The following is a 16,485-nucleotide window of genomic DNA, read 5'->3' as shown; positions in this document are numbered from 1 at the left end:
AAGGAAGAGACAAGGAGTCGTAGATACAAGCATCACCAACAGAATACAAGAGATAGAAGAAAGAATCTCAGGAGCAGAAGATTCCATAGAAAGCATTGACACAACTGTCAAAGATAATGTAAAACGGAAAAAGATAATGGCCCAAAACATACAGGAAATCCAGGACACAATGAGAAGATCAAACCTAAGGATAATAGGTATAGAAGAGAGTGAAGACTCCCAGCTCAAAGGACCAGTAAATATCTTCAACAAAATCATAGAAGGAAATTTCCCTAACCTAAAGAAATAGATGCCCATAAACATACAAGAAACCTACAGACCTCCAAATAGATTGGACCAGAAAAGAAACTCCTCCAGTCACATAATAGTCAAAACACAAAATGCACAAAACAAAAAAAAGAATATTAAAAGCAGTAAGGGAAAAAAGTCAAGTAACATATAAAGGCAGACCTATCAGAATCACACCAGACTTCTCACCAGAAACTATGAAAGCCAGAAGATCCTGGACAGATGTCACACAGACGCTAAAAGAACACAAATGCCAGCCCAGATTACTGTATCCTGCAAAACTCTCAATTAACATAGATGGAGACACCAAGATATTCCATGACAAAACCAAATTTACACAATGTATTTCTACAAATCCATCCCTACAAAGGAAAATAAATGGTAAAGCCCAACACAAGGAGGCAAGCTACACCCTTGAAAAAGCAAGAAACTAATTGTTTTGCAACAAAACAAACAGAAGACAAGCACACAAACATAACCTCATATCCAAATACGAAGATAACAGGAAACAACAATCACTATTCCTTAATATCTCTCAACATCAATGGACTCAATTCCCCAATAAAAAGACATAGATTAACAAACTGGATACGCAACGAGGACCCTGCATTCTGCTGCCTACAGGAAACACACCTCAGAGACAAAGACAGACACTACCTCAGAGTGAAAGGCTGGAAAACAACTTTCCAAGTGAGTGGTCCGAAGTAAAAGCAATTTTGAACCAAAAGTCATCATAAAAGATAAGGAAGGACACTTCATATCCATCAAAGGAAAAATCCACCAAGAGGAACTATCAATCCTAAATATCTATGCTCCAAATACAAGGGCACCTGCATACATAAAAAAAAAAACCTTACTAAAGCTCAAAGCACACATTGCACCTCACACAATAATAGTAGGAGATTTCAATGCCCCACTCTCATCAATGGACAGATCATGGAAACAAATTAAACAGAGAAATAGATAAGAGTAACAGAAGTTATGAACCAAATTGACTTAACAGATATTTATAGAACATTCTATCCTAAAATCAAAAGGATATACCTTCTTTGCACCACCTCATGGTACTTTTCCCAAAACTGACCATATACTAGGGCACAAAACAGGCCTCAACAGCTACAGAAAGATAGAAATAATCCCATGCGTGCTATCAGACCAGCACGGGTTAAAGCTGGTCTTCAGTAACAGTAAGAAAAGAACGCCAACATATACATGGAAGTTGAACAATGCTCTACTCGATGATAACCTGGTCAAGGAAGAAATAAAGAAAAATTAAAGTCTTCTTAGAATTTAATGAAAATGAAGGTACAACATACCCAAACTTATGGGACACAATGAAAGCTGTGCTAAGAGGAAAACTCATAGCTCTGAGTGCCTGCAGAAAGAAACAGGAGAGAGCATATATCAGCAGCTTGACAGCACACCTAAAAGTTCTAGACCAAAAAAAAGCAAATACACCCAGGAGGAGTAGAAGGCAGGAAATAATCAAACTCAGAGCTAGAAACAAAAAGGACTATACAAAGAATCAACAGAACCAAAAACTGGTTTGTTTGTTTTTTTTTTTTTTTTGAGAAAATCAACAAGATAGATAAACCCTTAGCCAAACTAACCAGAGGACACAGAGAGTGTGTCCAAATTAACAAAATCAGATGCCAAATCAGGAGAATAAAAGATACATTTATAGGGTCCCACTTTAATGTTGCTTTGAAAGCTCAGCTAGGAGACTCCTCCAAATGCTGCCAGATGAATATTTTTATTTTCACTTTCATGCAGAAGGGAGATAACAGGCTCAGTGTGGTTATGGATGGAGATCAGACTTCAGGTTCTATTTGCTCCCATATGGCTCCTCTCTAATATATTTATTCTTTAGAAGGAAGAGGTTCGCTCTAGGGCCTCTTTGAATATTCAGGGCAAGTGCTCCGCCTAGAGTTTTATACCTAGCCATCATGTTTGTTCCTACAGAGCAAAAACAACTCCACATTGGCACGCTGATCAGATACTATTAGACAATCTACCCCAGAGTCCTCATGACTATATGTAATAATCTAGCAATGTAATTATTAAAAAATTGGTATCAAAAAAAACAAAATCAGAAATGAAAAGGGAGACATAACTACAGATTCAGAGGAAATTCAAAAAATCATCATTTACTACAAAAGCCTAAATTCAACAAAACTTGAAAATCTGGAGGAAACAGACAATTTCCTAGACAGATACCAAGTACCAAAGTTAAATCAGGAAAAGATAAACCATTTAAACAACCCCATAACTCCTAAAGAAATAGAAGCAGTCATTAAAAGTCTCCCAAACAAAATGCAAATCAAAACAACCCTGAGATTCCACTTCACACCAGTCAGAATGGCTAAGATCAAAAACCGTGGGGACAACAGATGCTGGCGAGGATGTGGAGAAAGAGGAACACTCCTCCACTGTTGGTGGGATTTCAGACTGGTACAACCATTCTGGGGAGGTTCCTCAGAAGATTGGACATTCCACTACCTGAGGACCCAGGTATACTTCTCTTGGGCATATACCCAAAAGATGCCCCAACATATAAAAAAGACACGTGCTCCACTATGTTCATAGCAGCCTTATTTATAATAGCCAGAAGCTGGAAAGAACCCAGATGCCCTTCAACAGAGGAATGGTAACAGAAAATGTGGTACATCTACACAATGGAATATTACTCAGCTATCAAAAACAATGACTTTATGAAATTCATAGACAAATGGATGGAACTGGAAAATATCATCCTGAGTGAAGTAATCCAATCACAGAAAAACACACATGGTATGCACTCACTGATAAATGAATATTAGCCCAAATGCTTGAATTATCCTAAATGCACAGAACACATGAAACTCAAGAAGGATAATCAAAATGTGAATGCTTCACTCCTTCTTTAAAAGGAGGACAAGAATACCCTTGGCAGGGAATAGAGAGGCAAAGATTAAAACAGACACAGAAGGAACACCCATTCAGAGCCTGCCCCACATGTGGCCCATACATATACAGCCACCCAATTAGACAAGATGGATGAAGCAAAGAAGTGCAGGCTGACAGGAGCCGGATGTAGATCTCTCCTGAGAGACACAGCCAGAATACAGCAAATACAGAGGCGAATGCCAGCAGCAAACCACTGAACTGAGAACAGGACCCCCGTTGAAGGAATCAGAGAAAGAACTGGAAGAGCTTGAAGGGGCTCGAGACCCCATATGAACAACAATGCCAAGCAACCAGAGCTTCCAGGGACTAAGCCACTACCTAAAGACTATACATGGACTGACCCTGGACTCTGACCTCATAGGTAGCAATGAATATCCTAGTAAGAGCACCAGTGGAAGGGGAAGCCCTGGGTCCTGCTAAGACTGAACCCCCAGTGAACTAGACTATGGGGGGGAGGGCGGCAATGGGGGGAGGGTTGGGAGGGGAACACCCATAGAGAAGGGGAGGGGAGGGGTTATGGGGGATTTTGGCCTGGAAACGGGGAAAGGGAATAACATTTGAAATGTGAATAAGAAATACCCAAGTTAATAAAGATGGAAAAATCTGAAAAAAAGAATAAATGAGATATATAACTTAGGAGTGTGCATTTACCAAATAAGTGTGTTTTGGGGGAAGTTGATCAGGATGGATCATGGCGGGTTTGATTGTAAGACAAAGGCAGTCCACAGGTTTGTGTTTATTGGCCGTCGTCATAAGGCAGTCCAGTTTTCACCTGTGGAACATCTGAGTGGTTCTTCCCTCAGGCAAATGGTAGTTCTCAGAGACTGGACTGAGGCAAAGCAGAGTGAGCCACACACAGTTCACAGCAGGATATTTATTTACTGAGCTTTTGTTCAGCAAAACAGAGTTTCAGCAAAACTGCTGAAAGGAGAGAAAGTCTCAATATTGAGAGAGTAAGAGGCCTGGCTACCTTGGCCTCACATCAGGACAGGTTTGAAGCACCATCAGAATTCAAAAATGTGGTCCATGCGCAAAGGAATTTTATTGAAACATAAAGAAAAATGAAATTGTGTCCTTTGGAAAGGCTTGTGATTAAAGAGTGTCATAACAAATTTAGCCAGTGTCAGAGTGGTAAATATCATACACTTTCTCTGCTTTGTGATCCCAGATTCTACAGAGAGACATAAAACCACGTGTATACATAGGATGCAAACACAGAAGCAAAGGCAGTTAGGAGACTAGAGAGGACATGGAGGAGGGTGAGAATGGGGAGGGTGGGGACTTTAGGAGAACATGCTCTAAGGACAGTGTATGCTTGTGTGGAGATGCCCTTATGGAAGCCTGTACCCTGCACAATACATGTGTACTACTTGTAAAGCACTGCAAAGAAGAATGAGGTAAGACAAGAACAAATGCTGGAAATTGTTGACTTTTTTCTAAGAGTGACAGATAAAGAAGATCAATAAGATGAGAGCTGAGAGGGGCCACAGTACTGAGAGGAGCACCTTTCTAAGGATAACACGTGACCAGACTAGGGTCTGATGGTGAAAGGTAAGATGTGTTATTCCCCAAGCTTTACAAGAACCAGAGTAACAATGGAAGTGTACAAAAAGCTATTTAATGATAATTTTGCCTAAGGTAGGAGTAGAATTCCAGAGAACTAAACAAAGTATATTGTGTGCTCTTGGATTTGTTTTAAGATAAGCCGTCTTAAAGAAGTGTGCTTAGACAAAGGAAGATGGTACAAACATAGTAAAATAAGGAAAGTGAATTCCAGCATAGTCCATTTGGTCAAATTCCTCTCAGCTTTTCAGGGCATTGCTCCCTCTCCCGGTTTGCTGTGGGGTGGGAAGAACCTCGAGCTGAGGGTTTGCCGAAGAGATATGAGTTCAGAGAGTTACACGGTCAGATTTCGTGGCTTTAGAAAAAAGAAGTTGCTAATCCTATCACCTGCTCAGGGGAAGAAGCTTCTAGTTTTTGTTGCCAGCCGCACTGTCAGCTTTTTGTTGCCATAGCAAATTCCCAGGGCAGTCAACTTAGTAAGAAGAAAGGTTTAGACCCTCTTTATACATAGTCTTTCCGTTGCAGTTGGCTGCCACATCTCTTTTGTATGGAAGGGCATCCCAGCAGGGCTGTGTGGCACAAGAAGCTTATCCACCTCGTGCTGCCTGAGAAGACAAAGAGGAAAGATTAGGGATCGCAGAGTACTCTCTGCGGAAACATTCTTCATGGGTTAAAGTCTCCACTGGGTTCTGTTTAAGATTTTTCACCACCTACCAATATCACTATGAAGCTTTTAACACGAGGGCCATTGAAGGTTCTCCAGGTCCAAGCATCTGTCTCAGGGAGGGATTGAGGGAATGGGATAGAAGGGAAGACGTTCAGAATGAACTTTGTGCTTCTTTCTGAGTTCCTGAGTTTCCTCAGTTCAAAGTACTCAGTATGCCCCAGTGCCATACATACTTTGGGGCATTATGGATCCAACGTTAGTAACTGTTACCATTAAATGTAGAAAGTTAAACAGGAAATAGACATTCTGTATTTGGCATTAATAAACTGTATTTCCCAAAAATATTTCTAAATTAAACCTGATTATAACATCAAAACTAATATTAGCCGCCCTCTAATTCAAAGGGATGTGCCCCATATCTCTCTCTCTCTCTCTCTCTCTCTCTCTCCCCCCCCCGTGTGTGTGTGTGTGTGTGTGTGTGTGTGTGTGTGTGTGTGTGTGTGGTGTTTGTATGTGCATGTGGTGTATGTGTAAGTGCTGTGTGTGTGTTTGTATGTGTGTGTTTGTGCAGTGCTGACAGAACTTTATCAAAGCCTTTGAGTCTTCTTTCAGACTGCTGGGTTTCATTTCAAGCTTCAGTTCCACATTATTTAGTCATATGATTTAGGGCAAGGCATTGTGTAAGCCCCCATTCTCTCCACTGCTAAGTGTGAGCAATAAATTTATGTCCCTCACAGTGTTGTCATGAAGATTAAATGACAGGATGCACGCACAGCTCTTAATCAGACCTGGCACATACAAAGTTCTCAGTAAACAGAGACAATTACCCAGACATTTATAAACTCCGTGTTCCCATGGTCTCGCATGAAACCAGGAAGGGATTGTGTGAAGATACATGTGAATGGCTTGATAGAACACTCGGCACAGGAAAACAAGGTACCAAATTGAAAATTGCAGGTGCCCAGACGCTATTCTTCTTCTCAGACATAATTAACTTGGGCTGGGTTGTGGCTTCTGCCAAGAAAAATGACTACAAGTTTCTCCCTGTCTGTTCATCCTGAAGGTGTCAACTAAAGCGTTACCTGCCTGGACTGGCACCCAGCGGCTGAGATGGGACACCCCGAAGGCAAAAGTATCCTTCTAACCTCCTTCAGCCTGGCAAGTCTGGTGGGGATCTTTGTTTCCAAGAAAAAAAACCTACATTTTTCCAAACCATCCTCCTCCTGCTGAAGGAATGTTATAGCTGAGCAGAGGCTTTCAAAGCAGCCTGAGCTTCACAGGCCGTTTACATGACGCTCCTGAATCAGACATGCTTTTACAGCTATGAAGGAGCAAGAAAAGCCCTTTATTCCCCGAGACTCCCAGAATATGAACTCCAGATGAGATCAAAGGTAGCTCTTTGGGTGGGAATTGAAACTATGAGACGTGCATCCTTCGTGTTATGCCCTTAATGCTCCAGGAGCTTGAAGCCCCACGTGGAAAAACAAACGCTCCAGCTCTCTCTCTCTCTCTCTCTCTCTCTCTCTCTCTCTCTCTCTCTCTCTCTCTCTCTCTCTCTCTCTCAATAGTATCCTTTCCCCTTTGCTCACGGTATGACTCCTGCAAGAAACTCAGAGAAAACAGGATTACCTGTCTGTTTTAATTTAATACTCGAGAAAGCAAAAACTCGTTCTGCACTATTGAGTGTACAGCATGGTTCCTGGTAGTCCAGCAGGCTGAACTTGCATACTCTTGCCTATCAACATGGCTTCACAAAAACCAGAATCTAGGGGTTTCCCCATTACAGTGAGAAAGAGAGACTAGACTGTGCCGGGGTGGGAGAAAGGTGAAATAGTATCCCTAGCCCTTGGCTTACAACAAGAAAGAGACCCTCTGGCCTGAGAAATACTGAAGGCTTCCCCAATTCCTGGGGAGATTTTACACATATTTCTTCTGGCTTAGGTCAAGGTATTAGAAGGACTTTCTGACAGAGTGGAACTGATTAACTCAAGCTCTTCCCAGTCTGATGCAGACAAAGAATAATGAGACAAAGGAAACAGGTTGCAATGCAGAGCAAAAACGGGGGAAAGGGTTTATGGTTTCATAAGCTTAGGACTGTTATTTTCAGCTTAATACTTGCATTTCTCATTTAGAAGTTCACCCACTTGCTGGTCCAGCTATAGGGAAGCTGGTGACCTGGTTACTAGTTAGCATTTCTTCTTTTTTTTTTTTTTTATTAACTTGAGTATTTCTTATATACATTTCGAGTGTTATTCCCTTTCCCGGTTTCCGGGCAAACATCCCCCTCCCCCCTCCCCTTCCTTATGGGTGTTCCCTTCCCAACCCTCCCCCCATTGCCGCCCTCCCCCCATAGACTAGTTCACTGGGGGTTCAGTCTTAGCAGGACCCAGGGCTTCCCCTTCCACTGGTGCTCTTACTAGGATATTCATTGCTACCTATGGGGTCAGAGTCCAGGGTCAGTCCATGTATAGTCTTTAGGTAGTGGCTTAGTCCCTGGAAGCTCTGGTTGCTTGGCATTGTTGTACTTTTGGGGTCTCGAGCCCCTTCAAGCTCTTCCAGTTCTTTCTCTGATTCCTTCAATAGGGGACCTATTCTCAGTTCAGTGAGCATTTCTTCTTAAAGCTGTAAAAAGAAGCCCCTCTCCTCTTCCTCATTTTAAAAAATTTTAATACATTTATAAAACAGTTGCAAGTGAGATTGTTTTATTCATTGCTACCTCTGGTCGCACGCATATTATATATATATATATATATCACCTGCGTAAATCAGACCCTTTCGCGTGACATGCTCCTTGTTGAATTCTTTATGAGTGAAGACATTATTTTACATACCCACAGTATGACTATTAAAGTCATAAAACTCAACATTAATATCAGTTCTTTTTTTTTCTCTTCAGATCATTTTATTTTCTAGCAGTCCACGGACCTTGTGCCAAGGGTATCCTTTAGGCATTCATTTTTCCTCTAAATTTCAAGGCAAGACCAAGCATTCTGTTCAACAAACAGAATAATAAGTATTATTAATAATAAGTATTATGCCTTATTAAATCTGCTTTTAATTACAGTATCACAAACCCTGCTCCACTCCACCCAAAAACCTAGTATAGGCCAGTGGAAGGAGTTGCTGAAATTAGACCTGATTTTGCCAAGCTTGGGTATCCACAGTGTATATGCTCCATGGCTGCAAATGCTTGACAGCTCTCAAAACTCAGCGCTCTCCTCCTCTACAGATGCTTACTGAACAAAACCTTCCTCCTTACAGTGATCCAACAACCATTCGTCTTAATCAGTCACGGTCTGTTATAGTCACAAAAGTGCTGACCCATAAAAAAACAATCCCCCCCCCAAATCAGAGTGTTTTCCGTTCAGACACCATCACACCCTTGCTATGTAAAACAACATGTCAGCTTATCTGACCTGAAAGCAAAGGAAATGGGAAGAAAGGCATGATTAAAAGAAGACAAAAAATATTGGGATATAAAATCATCTGCCTTGGATAAAATTAAAGAAGCTTCTAGCATCCTGCGGCCCAAGCACTCTTCAGTTCTATGTCTCTGTGTCAAACGGATCAATTGCCAAATACAACCCATGTTTCTTCATGAACTCTTTGGAGCATACACTTTGCCTTTAAGGAAAAAACCTGAGAGATCAGGATATATTTCCCAGGCATTTCCCAGTAGCTAATAAATTTATATCATGATATTCTAGGAAACAATTAACAAAGAAATATTAAGAATAATAGTACACACGAAATACCATGACAATAGAAGGAAATCATTGGTGGGGGGTGATTTGTGGGGATTTTTTTTTCACCCACGAAAGCAAGTAGTAAACCATGAGATCACAGAATTTCAAACATGGCCGAGAATATAAAGTGGCAAATCACCAAACCTCTTCATTTACAGATAATAGCCATGAAATTCAAGGAGGCTAGAACAGGGACCCTATAACAGACAGCTACTAGAGCAAACACTCTGACACCGGTCAACAATCTTGTGAGTTGCTTAGAAGAAAGAACTGAGGAAGGGGATGGCATTTGAAATGTGAATACATAAAATATCCAATAAAAAGGCAAAGAAAAGAAAGCCACGTGGCAAGCTCTTGAAAATTAAGTTTCATTCTGGAGGTTCTAGGACATATACTGTCTTAGTCAGAGCACATGCCTCCATATTGATTATTCAGTTTGACTTTTCTGAATAATGTTTATATTGTCGGGTCATATGGTTCCATAGAAATATAATTTCATATTTTAGAGTAAGCCACAGTAGATCTTAAGCCCATAATCATTTAGAAAGCCTTCAAAGAGGTCCTCGGCAAATCTTAGGTTAACCACTGCCTACTAACCACCACATTAAAACACCGCCTCTCTCCATTGAGATGAACCTAGAAATTCTTCTCTAGATATTCTAGAAGGAAGAAATCCCTTCCATCACATACTTGAGAAGACACAGGCAAAGCAACCTGAAGATACTACACACACCAACAAAGAGTCAGCAAGACTATAGCTGATAAATAATGTACGGGAAAGCATTTTAGTGCTCATAGACCAAGATTATAAATACTGCGTCACAGTGTCCTTAGCACTGATCTGCTCTACTCTCTACCTACTGCTTTGTCACATATACAGTGGACAACTGGGCCTTTACCCGAACCTTCACTCATAGAGAATATACTCTTGGAAACCTCTCAGTCCCTGTCCTGTGTAACTGAGTTTTGCTCCTTTGAGTTAGTTGACATCTGTATGTGTGTGACAGTGGCTGAAACTAGGTACCATAGCTGTAGAAAATAAATTTTTATAAATTAATCTGTAGGATAAAATGAGAGCAAGACAATTTTAGGATTGAGATAGACATTGGAAATGGTAAAATGTCCTAATCCCATACACTTGGTTATAATGTCACAGTAATCAATAGAATTATCTATCCAGGAGAGCCCTTGTTCTTAGAAGATGATTAAGAAGTAAGTTACCCTGATAGACTTGTCTCAAGGGTAAGAGAAATAAAAGATTCAACACCACTGGAATAATTATTGATGGGATTGTTACTAGCCTAATATTCTTTGCTATACATAGTCTTTAATTTTACCCTATATTGAAAACAGGGTTTCTCTTTTCATTCAAGAAAAACCCTCTTTGAACAGTTATATTATTAAATATCAGTCCCGATAGAGAAAATTAAAAAATTCTCATGAAATCAAAGTTAATGCTCTTGTGTTTCGGGCATAAAGTATTGCATCAAAAGGCCCATATGTTTAAGGCTTGGTTATATGCTGGCAACTGGATCCTGAGAAAGATAGTGTACTCAATGGATTTACCATTGATGAATTCATAATTGAATAGACTATTGGTTTGTCGATCAGATTGAAGGAAATGGATGGCTGGGGTCATGATTGAATGGTGTATCTTCTCAGGCTCTTCCTCTGTCTGTCTCCTCTCCACCATGAGGTGAGTCACTTTACCACACAGCCCCCTACTATATTGTGCCTCATCCTCCACGGGTCATGAAGTTAGCGTGGCTTATGTGCTTATGGACTAAAGCAGTGAGCCAAAGCAAACTCCTTCTCCCCTTACATTGTTTTCTCAGATTTTTCTTCAGTGACAAATGACTAATGCAGCTTCACTAGCCATAGAACCTTAGTAGGAGGTTAGTGAGTTCGGGCAGTCAGACTACTGACTGAGAGCTCCATCTGAGGAAAAGATGGAGTTGTAGGGGAGAGGAGAGGTGCTGTCCTTCATACCCTTTTTACTACTTTAAAGCATTTACTATCCCTGAAGTTCAAAGATCAGCATCTCATGCTGCCTACAGGGCCTGTTGGCTAGAAGCCAACAGGGAAATTTTCAAGTTACTACAGAAGTTGGCAACTACTCAGAACCTCTTAGCTTGCTGAATACCTGTGATTCATACTTGTCTTCTCAGAATATGCAAAATTAGACCACAAACAAAGAGAAATTTTATGTAATATTATCAGATTCTAGCTGGTATCGGTTAGTAACCAACGTCATAGAAATGCAAGCTGGGTCAGGAAAAGCTTCCGTGCTTGACAGCTGTCTATGAAAATTTGTCTTCACTAAGAAGTATTCTCCCACTTATTTGTTCCAAAAGCAATGAAATGAATAACTTCGGAAGTTTTCCTCCCAGGATCTAGGTCTCAATAGAAGGAACAAACAAAATGCTTCTCAGAAAATATACTCTCAGTTAGTCTTGCCCAGACAGCATAGTGATACATCCCGTCCTGCTTAGGCCTTTGAGGATGCTGAGTTTTCTCTCTACAGGATGTGGTCTGGTGACTGGCTTTTAGGTCAAAGTTCAGTTTTCCCCCACGGTTGTATCAATCAGCCTTGGAGAATTCTCTCTGGCATACTAATCGTCAGTTTCACTCTCTACCAAATGTTGGTTCTGACCTGTTGGGTCAGATTCTTCCGGTCCTTCCGTCTGAGATTCAGGTTAGTCTGTCACGAGCCTCCAGCATCGACCACATACTCTTTGCCAAGACACTCCTTCCTTGGCCTGTCCCGGCCCTGTCTCACCCCTCCAGCTAAGGTAACACCTAGTTATAAACTAAGTGTCAAACTATTACCTGTCTGAAAGGAAGATGCCTTTGCTTGTTGGGACACAGCTTTTTCAGCCACCCTGAGGCCCAGCAGCCAGGTGGAAGAGTCAACGACACTAAAATCTTGGTGGTCCAATCAATGCGACTCATGTGTAAGGCATCTGTAAAACAACATACACACCTATGGAGTGCTGACTAGATTGTTCTTACTATATAAGGTCTAAAGAAGGATTTTAGTCCTAAGCAAAAGATATTACATAAATACAGGTTATAGTATTATGTATGTGATTATCCACCCAGCTCTACAAGCACTGATATGGTACAGAAAGATCTTCCTACCAAAATCCAAAGGCGCTGGGCAGTATCCTTCCGAGTGGGTAATTTTCCATTCAGGCTCAAGTTATTTATCCAGATGACATGAAAATGTTAAAATATGATTAACAGGAAGGAGAAATGTATACGCTGTTTTGAAAATAATAAAGAACAGGGATACCAGTGAAGTTCAAACTATTCCAAAAAATGAATGCTTCCAAAAAAGATATTGGTGAAGATGTCTACCATTCCGTATCACAAGTTTCTTCAGTATCTTCTATATCTAACACTGTTCTAAACATGTAATACCACCATAAACATGAGAAGAGCCCGACATAAGTTCATACTCTTGTTTATTTATAATTTTCTAAGTATCCTAACTTAGTGATTCTTCACCTGAATACTTGAGAAAGCAGAATTCCCATGTTCACACCGCTTAAGTACAGGATCCTGTACTGAAAGGTCCAAGGTATCTTTATGATTACTGTGTACAACTGAGGATTTGTTGATTAACCACGTTCAGGACAGTCCAAGATCAGTGGAACAATTAAGCATCTAATGAACATGAGAACAATTTTGTCCATGGTATAAACAGTAATCTATGAATTTCTCAGCAAAATGAAGATCACACAACTACTTTCCCACATACAAAAACTAAAGGCAGATAGGTTCTTAGAACTTCCCTGATTTTCAGAACTATACTGTATGGAGAGGACAAAAAAAAATGATCAGGTTTTAAATAAGCACCTAAACTGGAATAGATTAGATAGATAGATGATAGATAGATAGATAGATAGATAGATAGATAGATAGATAGAGCATAGATGATAGATAGAAGATGGATATAAGATTAATAAATAAATAGACAGATATGATAGGTAATAGAGATAGATGGTGAAGAAGATAACTATAGATACATAGATAGATAGATAGATAGATAGATAGATAGATAGATAGATAGATAGATGAATGGATAGATAGATAGATGTGATGGATAAATTATAGAGATAGATATGAAAAACAAGAAGATAGAGATACATGATGATGAAGATAGCTATAGATAATAGATAAATTATAACAAAGACAGATGATGAACAAGAAGATAGGTAAAGCAGAGGTGATAGATAAATAGGTAGAAAATGGATATATGATTAATAAATAGATAAATATGATAAGTAATAGAGGTAGATGATGAAGAAGATAGATAGATAGATAGATAGATAGATAGATAGATAGATAGATAGATAGATAGATAGATACTACTATAGTAGATAGTAGATAGTAGATAGACAGATATATGAACTGACATTCAAATTATGCTTTTTAAACTTCATACCCAGCTCAGAATTTCTAAACAAGGTAATGGTTTTGGGTATTTTCTGAAACAAATTCTTTTAAATCTATTCAGCATATCTTTTGACTGTCTTAAAGCTTAGTGTAGAGTATAAATCAATGTATAAAACAATAAAAAGTTTCCAATATTTCCTATCACTATCATGTTCAATAAAGAAATTTTAATTAGTGATTTTTAGCCATGGAAAGTTTTGTGTTTGCTTACACAGGAAGCAAGAAAGCCTTCTGTAGATGATCAAGTATGAAATGTAGTTTTCTCTTCCACTTTTGTCTCTTGAGCTCAAAGCCTTGATTCCTTCCAGAATTAAGCAGATATTTTTGCCAATAATTTAAAAAAATATTTCCTAATGACTTTTTACTTCCTTCAAAATATCATAATTACATTACAGGGAAATTGTAAGGAAAGCATCCAAACATTGTTCAAGAGAAAATTGATAATCTGGCATAGCTAATGATACAATGCAAGAAACATACTTTGTTTACATGGAACTTAGGGATGGGAGAGAGATTCAAAAATGCATTAGAGGCCTTCTCTGAAATGTATTACATTTGAAATCTTTGCAACCTTCAGAAAGCAATTGATGTGTTCATCCCTAGCTTGGTTCAGCTTTTAATTGATTGAATTCATAATAAACATATAAGGGAAAAAATAAGGCTGTAAAAGTGTTCCTCACCAGTATCTATTCTTGCATTTATTGCTGAAGCAATCCATTTATCATTCCTGAGAAATGGGGTCAGTAACATCATTTTGTCTTTCTTGGGACAATTAAGAGGCAGCCTTTTCAGGAGCCAAGAAAGATAGCTGTCTCATGAATTTCATTTTTTTTCAAGTCCCTTGTTGCTACAATGTTAGAGAAAAAACGTTCGGGGTCACTCGATGTTCATGGAAAAAACAAGAGCAAGTGTCAAGGAAATAAGCGAGCTTCCCTGTAGTTAGCCATGGTTCCACCCAAACTGATGTCTGCATTTGGTGATACACTTACTGCCCAAGATTCCATAGAAATGAAATTTAAGCAAATCAGAGTCAAGTGAGAGATAGAACTCTCCGGTCTTTTCAAGTATTTTTCTTTGGCTCACTCTCCAACTATAAAAGCGTCTTGCTGTCTTGGATCAGCAAGGTTGCTGTCTTACTGATTTCACAATGTTCCTCTTCCCCGGGCACTAAACTTGTGTTTGGCTTTTGCCCAGAAACATGTCCCCAGGAGAACAGCTAGCTGCCAATAAAGAACCAAAAGACTTGCACATATATTAGAGAAAAAGAAATGAGTGCATTTCCATATATTTGTTTATGTCTGTGTTTGGTTCAGTACACAAAACACACAGTAAACTAAGAGTTGAGGAACTCGTGAAGCCTTACAGTAAGACACTCTGTCAGTGGAAGAGGTCAGATGAGCAAGGAATACCAGGCTGGCTATATTCTTTCCTGTGCAAACTGATTAAATGAAATAGCCTCCAACAATGAATTTCTATTTCCAGTTAGTCCAACCTAGAAAAAGGAGGAGGAGGAGGAGAAATACATAAATTTTTAAAAACTCAGAACCCTGTAGAGGAAGACTAACAAAAAAGAAAGTACACAATAGCAACCATCCCACCAGTTATATCTTGTCATTGGACCATTAACAATGGCATTGCCAATTAATACTTATGCCAATTAATGGCCATCTCTTTGTGAATGAACCCTGCCTCATGTTTCACTGCTGGGTTCCATAGATATACTGGTGACAACTTGGACTTCCCTTGGGATCGCTTTCTTTTTGGTGTTCATCTTCAACCTTCTCAACATGTATGTTTCCAGGGCTTAACCTCATTCCTCTTCTTACTTCCCTTTGTACACTTACCTGCGCTGACTTCATCCACACTAACTTCGCCCTTGTATGCACGGATGACATATAATTGTGGTCTATACACAAACCATTATTCAATGTCAAATGCCCTATACAAGGCTCTCTCTACTGAAGCTTCCAAATTCTCCACTCCCTCGATTTCCAAATCCTGCTGGGTTGCCATGACTCACCCGCTTCTCACTGTAACAAGTTTGCCAATTCCACCTCCACCTACATCACATCAGTTGCAGAAATCCCATAAATTTCATACCTGAAATACCTCTCAGATGCACCTCCAACCTTTTGTCTTGGCTGCTTTTGCCAGTTACACAACCCCCATGTCCTTCCTGTGCTGTTGCAGTCACCTTCTCTTTAGTAATCCACTACAGAAATCACAGCCAGAGTCAACCTGTATCCACCAATGAATATATGGAATCTTTTCTGCACACCAAAAGCAGATGCGGTACCAGAGATTCAAATAGATTTGTCCCTAGGAAGCTTAGATCCCAGAGGGCAAGCCAGATGACACATGCTGCCATTACACATGCTGCTTTCTTCTATGTGTGGCTGTCTCAACCTTTATGCCTTTCCCTCACTAGACTGAAAGTTACTGGAAGGCAGAAACTATGACTTATGCATTTTATATTCCCAACATCTCACACTCTGCCAGCAAATACCATCAGCTTCATGGCTGCCACTTACCTTCACCATGGTTAGAGTGACAGCTTACTCATGCTGAACTGGGATGTGCTGGTTTTAATTCTTACCTTTGAGAGTTCAGGGGTTCTTCAGCTCTCCAATACTTGGAGATTCAGCCACGCCCGTCCTTTGTTTCTTTCCTTCAGTCTTATAAGTCACAATGCTCTCAATCACATTTTGCTCTGAAATTTTAAGTTTCTCCTCCTTGGTATGTTTGAAGTCTGACTGTGGCCCTCATCTTGTGTTGAGGTAAGTGGATTGAAAGTTATGTTGAAGTTCCACTAAA

At 39.8% G+C, this 16,485-nt stretch overlaps 1 long non-coding RNA gene across 1 annotated transcript; it reads right to left on the bottom strand.

The window, feature by feature from the left end:
* Window positions 1-4,833: 4,833 nt before the first annotated feature.
* On the bottom strand, window positions 4,834-16,268 carry LOC103691459 (uncharacterized). The gene is made up of 3 exons (XR_590906.4): window positions 16,203-16,268; window positions 12,040-12,173; window positions 4,834-5,402 (listed from the first exon to the last, which is right to left on the bottom strand). It is a non-coding gene; the product is annotated as an uncharacterized LOC103691459 (long non-coding RNA).
* Window positions 16,269-16,485: the final 217 nt, after the last annotated feature.

The sequence above is a fragment of the Rattus norvegicus genome, chromosome 2, assembly GCF_036323735.1.
Source record: "Rattus norvegicus strain BN/NHsdMcwi chromosome 2, GRCr8, whole genome shotgun sequence".
NCBI lineage: Eukaryota > Metazoa > Chordata > Mammalia > Rodentia > Muridae > Rattus > Rattus norvegicus.
Note: the sequence above shows the minus strand (reverse complement) of the source record. Positions and strands in the feature narration are given on the sequence as shown.